We start from the raw sequence: 18,470 nt of genomic DNA on the forward strand, positions 1-18,470 counted from the left end.
CTGGAGCACCAGCTGCATTTTCTTTTTTGTTTTGTTTTTCAGTCTGAGTTCTCCAGGTTTCATGGAAAAGTGTATGTTGTCTAGGGATGTGAGCAGAGGCTTGAGGAATGGCAAACAGTAGACACAGAAGAAAATTCGTGTGGAAATTCTGGAGTGTTCACATCAATAGAAATCATAACCTATAATTTACTTTCTTAGGTTCTCCATGGTAGTCAACTATTCATTTCAGGGGAAGGATATAAACTGTTCTGTAAGCACATCATAAGCACAGTACGTTAACCTGGGAGCTCTCAGAGGTAGCTACTGGACCCTAGGCTTCTGCATCCCCTGCAACTTGTCAGAAATGCAAATTCTCATGCCAGCCCCTGATCTGCTAAGCCAGCAGCTCCGGCATTCACAGGTGCTGGAGCCCATATCTGGGTTCTAACCAGCCCTGCAGGGGGTTCTGCTGTGAGCACTTTAGTCTGAGAACCATCTGTTTAAACAATGAGGGCGTGGATTATCTCACACTGGAGGAGGCTGGGGTTGAGGCAACCCCAGTGTGGTGTCATCAGCAGATTAACCTCTGCTAAGTCAGAGGATTGCTTCCTCCTCTGCTGGATTTGCCCTTAGCCAGGTCCCCTCTGTGACAGAAGATGGCTACAAGCTGCAGGTGGCTTACAACACTCCCTTTATCATGGCCAATGGGAGGGAGGACCTGCCTTCCAATCATAGAATAACAGGCTCTGTTCAGGTGGATTGGGCCAACCAGACCACATCCTGCCTCGTCAATAATAACCACTAGTAACCACTGCCACCCACCCCGGGAAGGGGTACAGTACACCAATTGGTCAAAACCCAGATTCACAGGCCAGTCAGTGGCCACTGGTGGGCTAGGACCCAGCTGCCAGCATGCAGCAAGGTAGGACTTACTGTGTGTGAGCATCTACGTGTGCTCCCGTGCCTCGATTTCTCCTTTTGTGAAATGATCACACTAGGGAATGGTTGAGATGCTCGGTCATTCCACAAATGGCTGATCAGCTCGCAGATAGCCAGCCGGCCTGCACTGTTTTTAAGCAGAATGCTGGTAGGAAGGGTTTGCAAGTGTGTAGGTCAGGACTCCTAACCCCAGGGGCTTGCAGCGGAGTCAAGAAGACAGAATACAGGTGGACCAGTGAGGGAAGAGTGAGGGTAATGAGCACCAGAGGGGTATCAGTCACCAGCAAGCCCTCCTGGCGGCCGGGTCAGGACTCACAGGGAAATACAGGATGGGTGGGGCTGAACTCAACCCACAGCAAACTTAAGACAATGTTTCTTAATCACTGTTCATGTGCTTGTTTCTTAAAGTCGTGCACAGTGGAAAAGAATGTGGCATGCTTGACACAGAAACATGGGTTTATGTTTGGAATATGGAATTGGGTTTAGATGGAGCCTAAGTGGGTACCTGTAGGGAACGTGATGACATTTGTAAGGCAGGGCTGCAATGCTTAAGAGAACATTGATTTTCTACAGTTCTAAGTCTGATTTATTATATTTAAAAGGACTGTTTTTTTTTTTAATTTTATTTATTTATGATAGTCTCACAGAGAGAGAGAGAGAGAAGCAGAGACACAGGCAGAGGGAGAAGCAGGCTCCATGCACCGGGAGCCTGACGTGGGATTCGATCCCGGGTCTCCAGGATCGCGCCCTGGGCCAAAGGCAGGCGCCAAACCGCTGCACCACCCAGGGATCCCGTAAAAGGACTGTTTAAGACTATACCAGCTTCCCACCGCTGCTGTAATAGGTTAGCAAAAGCTTAGTGGTGTAGAACAACGGAAATGTGTTCCAGTTCTATGCTTTGGAAGCCCCAGCATGAGTTTCATTGAGCCAAAATCAAGGTGTTAACCAGGGCAGTGTTCCCTTCTGGAGACAGGGAGAGAACCAGTTTCCTCGTGTTTTCCTAGTGATGCTTGTGTGGCGGCCCATTCTGCCATCCTAATGCCGGCGACAGCATTTCTCGGAGGCCACTTCCTTTGTGTCTTTCTCTGACTCCTGTCTCCATCTTCCACTTCTGAGGACCCTTGTGATTTCCTGGGCCCGCCTGGATAATCCAGGGTCATTTCCTGATTTTATGGTCATCTGCTTTAGCAAACTGAATTTCATCACCACCTCTAGTCCCCTTTTCCACGTAACCTAACATATTCATGGGTTCTGGGGATTAAAATGTGGACATCTTTGGCAAATCCATTATTCTTGCTACCACAGGTGCTTAGAAAAAATCTGCTGGGGGGATCCCTGGGTGGCTCAGCGGTTTAGCACCTGCCTTTGGCCCAGGGTGTGGTCCTGGAGACCCGGGATCGAGTCCCACATCAGGCTCCCTGCGTGGAGCCTGCTTCTCCCTCTGCCTGTGTCTCTGCCTCTCTCTCTCTCTCTCTGTGTCTCTCATGAATAAATAAAATCTTTATAAAAAATAAAAAAAGAAAACTCTGCTGGGAGATTTGTAATACTGCCTTGCCCAGCATGAGGAGTATATTCCATTTTAAAATACACTTTACAAGATTGAAAAAATATAATTAATTAATGTGGTAATGTCATGATAATGTGCTTCTCTCTATGCATATAAATCACAATTCTCTTTGTCTGAGGCTCCTTACAATGTGACGTAGCTACCCCTTCCACCACAAAAAGGTAATTTCTCTACCTCTTTGAATCTGTGCACCAGACTCCTGATGGGCTTTCTTTAAGAGAAGGTGGCTGGAACCTGGGTCTCAAGTCACTAGAAGCTGTCCACACTCCCTCTTTTGGAATCTAAAATTACCTAAACGTTAGCAAAGAGGAAGTGAGAATCTGTTTGCATAGACCCAGATTTTGCTAGTGATACAAAGAGAATAATAATTTGTAAGTCAAACTTAAGTTTAAGGTAGAAAATGAGGCTTTAAAATGTTTGCATCTTCAGTGAAGTGTGCATTAATTTACATTCAGGCATCTTCTCCTCTCCTGATTTAGTAGGAGATGTGGGTGGAACCCCAACTTCTGAGCCCCGCCCTTGAGATCTGCTCTCAAGTTGGGTGCGCTTATCTGCCGGCTGCTGGGAGTGGGGGTCCCTAAGGGCTTACTGTTGCCACCTCTCAGATGTCCAGGGGCCTTTTCCCAGAGATCCCTTGGAGGCAGGGACAACCCACACCGTGGCAGGGCTGGGACAGTTAGAGCGCCAGGAGTACCCGGGCTCCAGCTGGAGCAGGCGGAGGGGTGCAAATCACCCTCAGGGCTCCTGTGGATCAGACCCAAGCTTCCTAACTTGCATTTGGAGGAGGAGACCTACAGGGTGGATTTCTTGCTTCTTTAATGTATTTGCTAGTATTTCACTTATGATGTTTCCATCAATAATCATAAAAAGATTAGCTTTTTGGTTTTCATTTTGTGTTTTCTGAGGATTTGGTATCTTATGTGCCGAATGACAGTGATTAGGTTGCTTTCTCTTTTTATTGACCTAGAACATTTAAAATGGCATTGGAAATATCCATTACTTAAATTTAGGGGCGTCATCACATTTCCTAAGAATTATCTGTACCTTAGGGGGAGGTACAGACCTTTAACAACATTCTCAATTGTTCTGTGGTTACCTTGTCTGTTTAAATATTCTCTCTTTTTTGAGGTCAGAAATTTTTTTCTAGATAAGGAAAATACAAATACTGAGTATGTTGCCAGAGCGCTTTCACTCATTCTATTTTATTTGCATGGAGGGAAGCAAAATGTTCTCTCAAAATTACTCTATTTTTCTCTGTTTCTATTGTAGTTCTTCATCTCATTTCTGATTTTGAGTTGTGTTGCTTCTCTTTTTTGTTCTCATGCTATGAAAATAGCTTTATTATTTCTTAAGTATGTAAAAAGCATAAGCGTATAAAAATAAAGGAAAAAACCCACTGCTCCCTATTGGATCACCTTGAGAGAAAACCACAAAAAATTAGTGGTGGCCACGTCCTTCATCATCTTTGTGCAGACAAGTACATGCACGCACATACAGCTCCTAGTGTTACACCAGCCGTAGGCTCCTGGATGATAACAATTTTGATGTGATCTCTTCTATTTTTACGTTTATCAAATGAATTCACTTTGCCAATATTTTGCTTAAGAGTTTTCTTTTTTAATCTGTGTTCATGAGTGATTGGTCTGCGGTTTATTCTTCTCTTATTGGCCTTGTCTTGTTTTCACTTGAAAGCTTTTGAGGCAGGAATGTTGCCTTCTTTCCTGCTGTCTGGAACTGTACCAACCACAGCAGCAGCCCCCAGCCATGTGTGGCCAGTAAGCAGAGAAGGATAGCTTGAGTGCTGGGCCACGAGTGTGATATACACACTGGGTGTGGAAGACTCACCATAAAACACGAGACCGTGAAATGTCTCAATGATGTCATGAAGGACTAAATCTTGAAATGGCAATATTTTAACATACATTGGGTGAGATAAAATGTATCATGGAATGAAAACATGCATCCTCAACTGAAAACTGCTCGTTCTGGGTATTTAAAAATCTCCACCAGAACCAAAACAAAAGATAGTGAGCAGAGAGAGGTAGGGGGAGGAGGATGTGGGAAGGGCTTTTAGCAAGCAGGCCCAGAGACACCTTGGTCTGCTGGAGGCTCTGGGAACCCTCTCCAGCTCCCTTTGTGACCTACCTCACATAACCACATGCACTTGCATTTTCAGTCTTAGGAACAAGAAGATGGTGTCTGCACCCTCAAAGAACACCCATATTGTGGGCCTATCCTTGGCTCTTAAAGCTTCCATTGGACAAGGTTGTAGGTCACAAATAGATGGAAAACAGGAGAAGTCAATGCAGTGCAGATCACACAACTCCACGTTCCCTGGTCATATGTGGTATGAGCGCTGTGATGGCCCTGGAGGGCTTCTAGCATGTGGAAGAAAGGTAGAGTGTGCAGGAAGCAGCCAGTGATTTTACGACCATGTTAAACCAATTAGTCATCTCACACTAAGGAGAATAAGCACAAGGGTGGAGAAAACTAAGTTTGTTTCTGCTACTTTTAGAAGAAACAGATCATTTTATTAGACCTTTATGGACATTCACCAATTTCTTCCTGGATAATCAACAGTGTAGGGCTTTCTGTTTATCCCGACAGCAGGGAATCTGACTAACACCCTTTCAGAGAGAGTGTCATCCTTCTGGTCTTCATGGACCTTCCTGGCCAGTAAATAAATCAACAAACTTTCATGTTTTCTTACATAAAATGAGAACCCAGTTCCTGGAGTGAGGGCACCCGTAATCTCTTTGGACTTCCTGTGAGATGTCAATGGTGATGACTATATTTCCTACGTGCTTAGCAATCTTTGTGTCAAAGCTCATTATTTCTTAGAGAAATAGTCTAGAATGACCAGTACCAGAAATTGGCTCTCATTATGGAAGCCAGGAGTCCTTGAGCAAGACCTGGGGCGGAATCTGGGCTCCGCATTCAGAGTTGGGCCTCAGGCTACAATTGTGGCACTGATCTGTTTAGTAGGTTGGTTTCTGATGGCTGCAAAGTGGGGATCTTTCATGGAACTATGTCAAGAAGCACTGCAAGTCCCCTTGTGCACAACTCCCTGCAGAAGAGAATGTGGAAGTCCCTGAAATGCCTATCCAAAAAAATGCTTTGCAGTCAAGATGCCAAGACCCCTGAGAAACTCATATGTCTACTGGGGACCATCCCACAATGGCCACCCAGTGACACCTGGGCTTGAATCAGTTTATAGCTCTGGGCCCAGAAATGGTGGGTACTCGGCCCCAGGGGCCAGGCAAGGGGCAGAGTGGGGATGCCCGGCCACCCCTGCCGTGTGCCTTTGCTCTAGGCAGTGTAGGTGCTGTCCACGCCCACCCTTCATGAGGCTAAAGCCTCATGTGTGAGGCCACAGAGGGGTATGATGTTGAGGGAAATGAGGGCGGAGAGCCAGCAAGAGGAAGAGCTCAGGTGGTGTGCTCAGGAAGGCCTTTCTAAAGAAGAGGCTCTGCAAGGTGAGAAGCCGCACACCATGTGAGAATACCAAGGGGCTGCATGGCCTCCCTGGGTTCAGCGATGGGGTTGGAGGGTAGCAGATCATGTAGGCCTGGGAGGCCACTGAGAAGACTCTGGATTGCATCATTACTCCAATAGGATGGATGCATTGGAGAGTTTTGAGAGGGGGAATGGTATGATCTAGTTCATGTGCATAAAGGATTCCTCTGGGTAAAGAGGAGGGAAGGGTAGACCCCTAGAGGAGAGAAGAAGCAGAGGAAAGACCACAGGAGGAGAGCCAGCCTGACATGGGGGAGCATGGAGGATGGATCCCCTGATACCCAATCTGGTTTCATGCTGTCTCTGACACCAAAAATCTGTTTTTTTTTTTTTTTTTTTTAAGCTCTGAGGCCTGAACGCCCTTTCACCCCAAAGCTCCAGCTATGAAAACTGGTCCAGTGCTTCATCACTTCTAACAGTTCCTGTTGATCAAACACAAGGGACCTTACAGTCATGTGTCATTCAGACCCCACTAAAATCTGGCAAATGGTGAACATGATGGTCCTTTCACAGATGAGAAGATAGTGGCTAGCAGAACTTGTTAAAATGTCCAACATCACAGAGCTGGGTCCTGGTGGAGGTGACAGTTGAATGCCGATTGGTCTGATTCTTCCTACAAGTTGGTCTGAGCCTCGTCAAGGAGTAGGGTTGGGGCTGGCATAGGTATTTCTCCCCCTGTCCCTCCCAACTCATTCCAGCTCTAACCAGGTGTGTATGGAGATAAAAAGAGCTATCTGATGCCAACCTGGAGAGTCATTTGTTCTGATATTTGAAAATTCCTTGTCCAACTTGTGACTAGACCAACAAGACTCTAAGCTCTGTGTGCCAGGTCCTGAGAGGCCCTCTGAGAGGGGGACCTATTTGGTCAAGTTTTCTTCACATGTGTTCTAGAAGTGCACAGCCTTCTAGGAAAGGCAGTCACAGAGTCGGATGACATGATGCTAACCCCTTGTCATGTATGGAGGGTGGGGATGTGCATAGTAGAGATGCATGGTTGAGAATACGCATGAAAAAAAAAAAAGAGAGAGAGAGAGAGAATAAGCACGACACCCCCTGGCATTTTGGCAGCTTTCCTGAGACTCTGTCAGGTTGGAAGTCCACATGGGAAAGCCTCCCTAGTACAGCAGCCTTTGGAAGCCCCACACCCCGGAAGGTGGCCAGCAACCCTCGGGGAACTGTTACCATCTGTAGACAGAGCTCAGATGCTGGGCCTTCCCAGGAGTGTGTGTGTGCAGTGCATGGCGGGGGGCAGGAGAGCCAGACTTGGGGTCATTGTCAGGGCTTTCCTCCCTGGGGCCATCAGTGGTCAAGGAGTCTGTTCCCTTGGACTGGTCCATCAGGTCACCACCCAGCTGACGGCTGTTTCTTGTTACTTTCTGGGGAAGCATGCATCTGGATCCATTTTGTTTGAATGAGATTTCCAGATTTGCATCAATGAGACATAGCTTGGTTTATAATTTGACTTCTATAGAGATCAGTGGGCTTCACTCTGAGAAAATCTCCTACATGAAAATGTGGACTGATCACAATAGTCAATGCTAATGAGCACCAACTGTTTGCCAGGCAGCATGCCAAGCACTTTTCATGCTTTCTCCAGTTTCGTCCTTTCAGACACCCTGTAGGATATATATTATCACTGCCTCCAACCATCCATTTATTCAGTAAGTTAAGGGCCTGCCAGGTGCCCACCACCAGCTCAGGGCTGCATCCCTGATGTCACGGAAGATGGCAGGACACTTGCCTCTGAGCTATGTGGGATCACAGGCAGGGAAGCTGGGGGCTTAGAGACAGCATGTCAACTGCCCAAGTCACGTACTGAGAATTTTAACCCTGGGCTGCTGGTGGGCCACAAGCCACCCTGAGCTCACCTTGGCCCCACTCTGGACCCCCTGGGAACATTAAAAACTACACACATACCTAGTGTGTAGCCTGGATCCTGGGAACTTGTTTAAACTCTTAGCCATAAGGAAAGGATTTCTGTCTCTATTTAATAAATAATGACAAACCTATGAACTAGCTTTCTTCCTTATAAGGATCCCTAATCTACCTCCCACAGCTTGGGCTTGAGGCAGCAGGGAGATGAGAAATTGCCCAGTCTTTCAGAGTCTTTTGTGACTCCTGCCCCAGTGGCTTTCCCTGAGTCTAGGCGAAGGCTTTTGCTGGCAAGATGGGAAGATTCTGGATCTTTGGGCTCCTGAAGGGGGCACTTCTGAAGCCAGCATTCTTCTTCACTTGGGAAGAGGATTCTGCACGGGACAGTTTAGGCAGTGTGATTTATAAGATGTTTAATTAATGTAGCTCTGGGGGCTATGCTATATGTTGGCAAATGGAATTTAAATAAAATAATCATAATTAAAATTATGCCTGCCATCCCTGCCCACACTGAGCTAGCAAACAGAAATGCAAACAGGCAGATCAGCAAAATGGATAGAAAGAAGCCTGGGTCAGTGAATTGCTTGACTTCAGGATGGCAGGTCTAGTTGTCAGACCCCAGGTGCTGTTCTCAGCTGCAGGAACAGTGCATAGAGTTAGGGAATTATGTTGCCAAATCCAGTGATGGAGATTTTAATGTGTATGTGTGTGTGTGGCAGCTGGGCCATGTGTTTTCAATGCTTTGGAAATCCAAGCTTTTCTTGGAGGGAGGAAAGGAAGTAGCTGGGAATAACTAAAGTTGTTTAAGGATGACATGGTGACAATCTCTGATAAAGAGAGAGAGAGAGAGAGAGAGAGAGAGAAACATTGTTCCTGTACAGAGCTGGCTGTTAAATCCTGGGCAGTTTATCAGCACCAACAAGGGCCTTTCCTCGGTATTTGCACTCAGCTGTGCCGCATGTGTGTCCTTAAGCAGCCAGAGCAGAGCGCAGCAGCTGAGGTACCAGCAGCAGTGAAGGACCTTCCCTAAGGGACACACTGCCTTTGGATTCAGAACCATGTGGAACAAGGGTCTGCAGGGAGCCTGGGAGGCAGGCCTGTGCTACCACCCTGTGTTCAGCTTCTCCACTGGGATGTGCACAAGAACAGCCTGAGAGTCTTGTCAAAATGCAGATTCTGATTCCAGGTTCTGGGGTAAGACACAGGATTCTGGATTTCCGACAAGCTGACAGACGTCCTGGGTGTTTTGGTCATGTGCCTTTTGGGTAAAATATTCCTAGAGACTATCACTGAATTTGTTGGAAGTCCGATGTCCCCTTGCAGAATCAGGCACACGACTAACAACAGTCCAGTGGCCCTAGATCTCTGTCCCTAGGAGAGGCAGAGACGATAAGAGGAATAGCGTCAAAAGGGGGTCAAAGAAAAACAAATCTGGATATAGGAAAGGAGACACTTCATCAACAAAGACCACTGTGACAGGGAGATGAGTCAGACATCTCAAAGGGTGGGCAGAAGGAATTTCCCAGGAAAGGGAGGAGTAAACAAGGTCAGCAAGACCCTGCATGGGGGCTGAGTGGATTGAGCAGTGGGAGGGACAGGACAGCTGAGCAGGCGATGTCTTTCCTCTCAGCAAACCAGCTCTCTTCTTGGGGACGGGTCTGAGGAAGGGGTGGTGAGGAGCGGTTGGTAAGGAGGGGCCATCCACATCCTGCTGGCTCAGGCTGGGGTATGCTGGAGTTCAGGGGCCTCATGGGGAAGGAGGGAAGCTTGACTAGAGTTTAAGTGATTTGAGCTAGCTGATATGTTGTCCAGACTGGTCGGTGGCAGCAAGCAATTCATCTAATCATTGAGGAAGCAAAGAACGGGAATGCGGAGAGCCCATGCGTGGTCTTGTCATAGGCAAACAAGGGGAGGCATCTGTGCATCTTACCTAAGTCATGTGGGGAGGGTGGTTCTTTACAGAAGGCTGCTTTCAGGAACAAAGGCTGGGGGATTTCTTGATGGTGTATCCCTGGGGTCAGGTAAAGATGAGCGTTATCCATGCCCACAAATAAGCCTCATCCATATAATTGGTCATTTCTGTCAATGTATATATAACCTTCAGAGAGCTAAAAATAAGACTCATAAAATATCAGATGAACACAAGCCTAATACTATATTTAGCTCATTAGCAAGGGCATCAGTAGCATGGTGGAGCTGATCGAAAGGCAGTAAGGAATCATGGTTCCAGTCCACCAGGGAAGCATCCCGAAATAAGTTTGCTTACTTAGGGCCACCACTTGTGGGTGAATGCTCTACAGGGAAACAAAACAAAACAAAACAAAACAAAACAAACAAAACAAAACAAAAAAACCCCTGTAATACTCATGATTATTTTCCTACAGGACAGAAATTGTATGCATTCCCACTAGACAAGGTCACTAAAACATCATTTCACAGTGTCTAACCTACAATAATCAATCGGAAATGGTAGGTCAAGCAGGGGTCCATCCCAAGGCAACTAAGGAATCCTTGGGTGATCTTGTGGAACATCACCTTGGTATGGTCATAAAAGGTCACACCACCCACATTTTTGTCTTATTTCCATATTTTAAATGCTTTTCTTAACATCTCCAATAATTAAAGGGGCCCTGCTTCCAAGCAGCTATGTTCAAAGCATATCTCCCTGGTAACTTCACTCCCTACAAATGTTACAATAACAAGAACCAAATTTGGGGGACACTCTTTCCATGCCTGCTGATGGCTGCATGGTGATACTGTTGTTTTGTTGTTTGTGCCACTGACTTTTCCGCAAGGACTATTTCAGGAAACTTTAAGGTATTAAAAGTGACAAGGGCCTGCTTCTATTCACATCACTCCACAGCACAAAAATAGTTTAGTAAGTTTCAAAACAAAAATATTTTCCTGAGGACTGAACAATACAAGGTATCAGGCGCCTAATGCATTGAGCTCTGATCAGAAATCCTGCCAAATGAAGCTATAATTAGTTCTTGCAGGAGCCAGGAGCCCTTGTTTGTACACCCAGATGAGCCCACATTTCCTAAAGCCATCAAACCCCACTTTGATTGGTCTGTTAATAGAAACTTGTGGTGAGTCCAGCTACTCCCGGCATCCAAGTTTTGCCTCCAGTCTCTGATTATTAAGTTCAACATCACGTACAGGAGGAATGCAGTGATTTTGCTAACCAAAATAAGCTGACTTATCAGGTTTTAGCAAGCAGATTGAAAAACAGGAATCATTTGGTAATCTTTCCCGTTAAAATGTGAATATGATGTTTGTTCTTAGCAAACTCTTAGGTTTTCTAAACAATCTGATCACCCATGTTATTTATAGAAAAGGGTGTTTCTTCTTTTGTTTTGTTTTGTTTTGATTTTGACCTTGTTTTTGGGAGACGATGATGCTCCCTGAGAAGTTGAGCTCAAGGTTCTACTAGGTATGGAGTGATGTGCACTCAAGATCACAGTCCCCAAGGAAGACAAATAAAGCAAGAAGAGGGAGCACAGACTTTTCATCATAAAAGTGGCAGGAGGGAGAAGAGTCCTTTTGAGCTCCATCTCTTGCTTACCCATCTTCATCAGTTACATTGGCTTTTCTTGATGGGGCTTATCACAGTCCGATGGTCAATATATTTTTGCTTCATTTTTGTTAGCTTCTTGCCTGTCCCTCCTGACCTCCTCTGCCCTAGTTGGAATGTAAGCTCCATGAGGGCAGACACTTTTTATTGCTTCATTATTGCTGTTGGAACTGTGCCTGATACATAGCAGGTGCTCTATAAATGTGTGGCGGGTACACTGACAAAGAGAAGGAACGGGTGAGGCACGGTTCTCAGGGGCAGGAGGTAAGAGGTGGAAGTGATCGGGGAATCATGGGTCTCTGGAGAAGGGTGGAAATCTAGGGGGGCTTATGGGACTGGGGGCCAGGGACCACATCTGGGCTATGCTTTAAACAAGGTACCTTTATTGGAGAGGAAACATATCTACTTAAAAACTTTGGGGGTGTCTGGGTGGCATAGTTGGTTAAGCATCTGACTCTTGGTTTCTGCTCAAGTCGAGATATCAGGGTCATGGGATCAAGGCCCGCATGGGGATCCATGCAGTGGGGAGTCTGCTTAAGACCTTAAGACTCTCCCTCTTCCTCTGCCCCTCCTCCTTTCTCTCTCTCTCTCAGATAAGTAAATAAAATCTTAAAAAAAAAAAAAGTAATTCTGATCCCATGGGTTCTTCCCTCACTTATTCTTGTAGGATGTTGCCTCCCTTAAAGTTGCCTCCGGGATTTCTGGTGGGTCTCAGAGGGTTCCTCACATGTGCTCAAGAGCTTGTCATATCCCATCCGGGGTCACACACCTGCTGAGGTTGGGCGGCTCCGGGTTGGGTCCTGGCTGCTGGGCGCCAGTTCTCCACCAGGTGTCGTACTCTCTCCTTCCTGGTGCTGCTCCCTCCCACCCTCTGTGGCCTCTGAGGAGCCCACAGCTCCTCCAGGACCTCCCCTTGTGGTGCACTGTGGAAAGGAAGGCCTCAAGCTCATGTTTATTATGTTCCAGCATTTCATCACGTTCCTGCTGATTTCCATTAGACTCAGACAGGAGTCCTTGGGAGGTCATGCCACACTGTCCCAGTGTTCATGCCTCAGTGGGCCGAAAGCCCCTTCCCCAAGCTGGTGGGGGTATGCTGACTGGGTGTGCCCCGGGGGGAGGGGCAGATGCTCCACTCTTGGGACGCACAACCCCTAACCCAACCCGCAAGTGCCATTGCCCAGATATGTGTGGCCCAGCTTAAGTACATACTCTTCAGAAGCCCCATAGGTTTCTGGTGGGCCAGGGCCACAGAGTGACTGGGCAGCCCACAGATCCTGCTGTTCACTCCAGAAGGTGCAGAGTGCTAGGCCTGCTTGCCCCAGAGAGGGGTTGCTCCACACCACACTGCTACCAGTTGCCTCAAGCTGGCTTGTCCAGTGATTGAGTGAATGAAGGCACACACAACTGAATTGTGTGTCTGGTAGCTATGTACTGGGTGTAACACTGAAGCTCATCTTACTCTAATGTACTTCGTTTTTAGGACTACAAAAACTAAAAATAAAGAAATTTGTGTAGACTATTGAATAATAATAAAAAAGGAATAGATCCCCTGTGAGTTTCCTTCTGGTCTAAGTAGAGTTTATAACATGGCCTCAGGTTTCATGTCAACAAATAAAAACAAGCTCAAAAGTGAATCTATCAATCAATAACCACTCCATCAGAGTTCACTCAGAACCTTTCTCGTTGAGTCTTATGGTTCTACAAACACAGTATACTTGCCCAAGTGTCTTTCCCACCAAGGACATTCACTTTCTTCTCCTGATTACTAACTTAATTGCAGAGTGATCAGGGAGTGTGTGAAACTCCCTCTTTGCCATCTGCTGCGCTTTGCTCTGTGGCCTCATGTGTAGTTGGTTTTTCTTTAAGTTCTGGGCTGGCTTTGAGGAAGTAGGCAAGATGGCACCGATGCTCAAGAACTGCCATGCAGAACCTCAGCTCTCTCTCCAGAACTCTGCTAATCATGCAGATTCCTGTGCTTCTTTGCAGGTCCACTCCTGGGAAAGGCCCATTTGCAAATTCTCCACAGCTTCTTTGAGTACATATGGTGTACAGAGCAATTACTAGGCACTTGGAATACAGAGAACCAACGTCAAGATTAGATTTAAAAACGCCACCAGTCGAGCTGTCAGAGTGAGAATTAGCCTTCCTGCATTTGTCATGCCAGTTGGGCAATAGTAATCACGTTAATAATTAGTCATAAGAAATTCCTGACGTGTGTGCAGCATCTTACTCCTCACAAAGCATTCTGTGGCTATTTGCTTCTTGGCTCCTTGCCACAAGTCTGTGATGCTGTTACTTTGCCTTAGGAATCAGGGATTCCTGACCCTTGTGGCTTCAGTGCTTCTCGTCAGCATCCCTTCTGTGGAGCACACGTGGCTCTGGTGAAGAGCATTACACACACTAAGACATAGCATGTAAGGGTTCTGATTCCAGGTTGGGCACTAAACTTGCTGTCTGACCTGAGGCCAGTCATTTTGGGGATTTTGTTTCTTCATCTGAATATTAACGTAATTGGATCAAATCAATACTTTTTCAGATGAAATCTTCTCAATATGTGAAACAAGCTGCTTGGATTGAAGCATGAAGGATTGGGCCTGGAGTCCTCTCTATCTGTTCTCCCTCTGATTTCCCCATCTTCTATAGAATCCTCTTTGGCACTGGTGCACTCCCCAGGGCTTCATGGAAACATCTGACCCCATGACATATATCTAAGTCTCTGTTTACCCTAACATTTTATAGCTTAATTTGTTTCCTCTTCTGTAAAAGCAAAAGTGCTGGATTCAATGGTCTCCAAAGATTAGTTGATGTCTGTGCTTTAACAGTTGTAGGATGCTTAGCAGAATGATGGGCTGTCCCCTCTTCCTGGTCACAGGCCTGCACCTCCCACCCCCCAGGTGGAGCAGTTTCCTCTTAGGAGAACTGAGAGAGATCAGGGGTGGCTGGTGTGGGCACGGTTTCTGAACATGGGGAGCTGCCCCCTACTGACTCCTGGGAGGATTGTGCTTCCCATAGCATTGACTTATATACATCTTTCCTTCCATGCCGCAAATAGCCCCTGCGGTACAAAGCAGAGTAAAGGTCCCTCCATAATGAGATCCTGTTATATACTTGGTCACATATTTCCTTTGAATTGCTGCCAGTGGAAGAAAAACTCCCCAAATTACTTCTTTTCCCCTAGGAAAGACTTTTTATTTGTAATGTAAAAACCCTTGGGTAAAATTCTGTTTCTGGGCAACAGGGAATAACAGGGACTGGATTTAAACTCTGATCTGAAAAAAAACCCCACAAAACTAGGCAAGATATATGAAATGACAATTTTTAAAACAATGGGGATCACACTATGGAGGACAGTAATCCTTGAAAGACAGGAAACAAATAATGCAAGCTCTATGATTGCCCCAGCTCATCACTTTGAGACAGTTTCCAGGCCATGGGGCAAGAAGTGGCGAAGCCCGCTGGAGCTTGATGGACACCCTAACTGAAGAGACAGAGCTGAGAATCCAGAAAAACCAGGGTGACTAGAACTTATAGGACAGAGTAACAAAGAGGAGAGACAGGCATGAAGAGAAGGGGCTCTGGAGATGTGCAGAGGGTGCACCTCAAATATTCAGTGGATTATTGCTCAGCTCATGCATGAGAAATGTCAAAGGCTCAGGAAAGAATTGTCTGAAAGGATTAAGCAGTGCCCTGTCCTTACACAGAGCTGGAGACAGTGCCAGTTCTCATCAACAGGATTTGAAAATCTCATGAAGTTCAGTTATATATCCTCTGTGAAGACATGGCTATTCAATGCTTTGCCCATTTTTCTTTTCTTTTTTTCTTTTTTTTTTTTTTAAGATTTTATTTATTTATTTGTGAGAGACACACAGAGAGAGGCAGAGACTGATGTGGAACTTGATCCTGGGATTCTGGGATTACATCCTAAGCAGATGCTCAATCACTGGGCCACCCAGGAGTCCCTCTTTGCTCATTTTTCAATTGGGTTTTTTTGGTTGTTTTTCAGTTGTGGAAAATCTTTATGTATTTTGAAAATCAATCTATTATCTGTGTCCTGAAAGTTAAGCCATTATCAGATACATGACTTATGAATATGTTCTCTCATCGTATGTATTGACTTTCACTCTGCTGATAGTGTCTTGGGATACATAAAAAATTTTTGATTTTCATAAAACACAATTTGTGGGTTTTTCTTTTGTTGCCCGTGCCTTTGGAGTCATTGCCAAATCCAGTGTCATGAAGCTTCCTTTTATGTTTTCTAAGAGTCTTACAATTTTAGTTCTTAGATCTTTGATTCATTTGAGTTAACTTTTCTCATGGGAGAAGGTAAGGGTTCAACTATGTTTGCATTGTGGATGTCCAGTTTTCTCAACATCATTTGCTGAAAGAACTATCCCCTCCCCATGGACTGTCTTGGCACACCTGTCAGAATCGTCTGATCAGATATGTGATGGTTTATTTTTGGACTTTGAATTCTATTACATTGGCCTATCCACCCATATTTATGTCAGTACTACTGTTTTGATTATTGGAGCTTTATATTAAATTTTGGAACCAGGAAGTGAGGCCTTCAATTTTGTTCTTTCCCCGCCCCCAAGATTGTTTTGACAGTTGGGGTTCCATGAGATTCATATAAAGTTTAGTATGAGTTTTTTTATTTCTGCAAAAAAGGGTGTCCTTGGGATTTTGAGAAGTATTGCATTGAACCTGTAGCTCACTGTATAGTATTGGCATCTTAACAATATTAAGTTTTCCAATCCATGAACATGGGATGTCTTTTAATTTGTTAATGTCTTTAATTTTTTTCAGCAGTGGCTTGTAGTTTTCAGTGTACAAGTCTTTCACCTTCTTCATTAAGTTTATTCCTAAGTATTTTTTTGATACTATCATAAAAAATAGTCATGTTCTTAATTTCTTTTTTGGGCTCCTCATTGTTAGTGTATAGAAATGCAACTGATTTTTGCAGTTGACTTTGTATCCTGTAACTGCTGAATCCTTTTTGTTTTTTAATTTTAACAGGATTTGTGTGTGTGTGTGTGTGTGTGTGTGTGTGTGCTGTGTTGTTTTGTTTTGTAAGAATCTATCGGTTTTCTACATACAAAATTATGTTGTCTATGAACAGAGATAGTTTTACTTCTTTTCTATTTTGGATAACTTATTATTTTTTTAACCTAATTTCTCTAGTTAAGACTTGTAGCACTATGTTGAATAAAAGTACTGAAAACAGGCATCTTTGTCTTCTTCCCAATCTTAGAGGAAAAGCTTTCAGTCTTTCACCATTGAGTATAATGTTAGCTGTGGGTTTTCGTGTATGGCTTTTACTATGTTGAAGTTTTTTTTTATTAGTTTTTGAGAATTTTATCATGAAAGAGTTGAAATTTATAGATTTGTGAAATAGCTTTTTCTGCATTGATTCAGATGATCATGTAATTGCTTTTGTTGTCATTAAATTACTTTTTTAAAAATGTAGAATCATCCTTGCTTTTTAGGAATGAATCCCACTTAGTCACGGTGTATAATGCTTTTACTATGCTGTTGAATCCAGTGTACTAATACTTTCTTGAGGATTTTTATATTAATATTTATAAGATATATTGGTCTTTAGTTTCTTTTTCCTATAGTGTCTTTCTCTGGCTTCAGTATCAGGCATATGCTGGCCTCATAGAATGAGTTAGTAACAGTTCACTCCCCTTCAATTTTTTGAAAAAACATTTAAGATTCCTTAAGATTAAGGAATTGATCCTTCTTTAAATGTTTGGTAGAATTCACCAGGGAACATAAGTAACAACATGTGTTGGTGAGGATGCGGAGAAAAAGGAAACTTTGTGCCTGTTGTTGGGAATGTAGATTGGTTCAGCACTGCAGAAAGCAGTATGGACTTTCCTCAAAAAATTGAAAATAGTGTTACCCTTCAGTCTAGTAATTGCACTACTGGGTATTTACTCAAAGAATACAAAAACACTAATTTGAAAGAATAACATGCACTCATATTTATTGCAGCATTTATAGTAGCCAAACTATGGAAGCAGCCCAGTGTCCATCAGTAAATGAAAGGATGAAAAAAATTATATATATATATTATATATAATGAAATATTATTTATCTATAAAAAGAATGAAATCTTGCCATTTGCAATGACATGGATGGAGCTAGAGAGTATAATGCTAAGTGAAATAAGTCAGTCAGAGAAAGACAAATACCATATGATTGCACTCATATGTGGAATTTAAGAAACAAAGCAAATGAACAAAGGGGAAAAAAGAGAGACAGACAAACCAAGAAACAGACTCTTAACTATAGGAACAAACTGATGTTACTAGAAGGGATGTGGGTAGGGGGATAGGTGAAATAGGTGATGGGAACTAAGGAGGGCACTTATCATTATGAGCACGGAGTAATGTATAGAATTGCTGAATTACTATATTGTACATCTGAAACTAATATAACAGGGTATGTCAACAAAAATAATAAGACAAAAAAGGAGAAAATACATGAGCACAGACATTAGCTTTAGAGGAGAAATGGTCATGGAGGAGACATGAAGGAGCCGCACTCTGAACTGTTGTATTTTGAAGAAAATCACCAGACCTCATTTCACAAAGATGTCACTCTATAGTGAAACATGAAACATAACAATAGATAATACATATTTTAAAAATGGCGTTTTTATGACTAAATGGCAGCTTATATCACATTTCCTAAAAACTCACTGAAACTCATTATTGTTTTTCTCTGAACAAATTTTTCTTAGTTTTGTCTCAAGCAGTATTTTTTAAGCAGTATTTTTTTTAATAATAAATTTATTTTTTATTGGTGTTCAATTTACCAACATACAGAATAACAGCCAGTGCTCATCCTGCCAAGTGCCCCCCTCAGTGCCCGCCACCCATTCACCCCCACCCCCCTCTCTCCTCCCCTTCTACCACCCCTAGTTCGTTTCCCAGAGTTAGGAGTCTTTATGTTCTGTCTCCCTTTCTGATATTTCCCACACATTTCTTCTCCCTTCCCTTATATTCCCTTTCACTA

This window comes from Canis lupus, chromosome 24, assembly GCF_003254725.2.
Source record: "Canis lupus dingo isolate Sandy chromosome 24, ASM325472v2, whole genome shotgun sequence".
Taxonomy (NCBI): domain Eukaryota; kingdom Metazoa; phylum Chordata; class Mammalia; order Carnivora; family Canidae; genus Canis; species Canis lupus.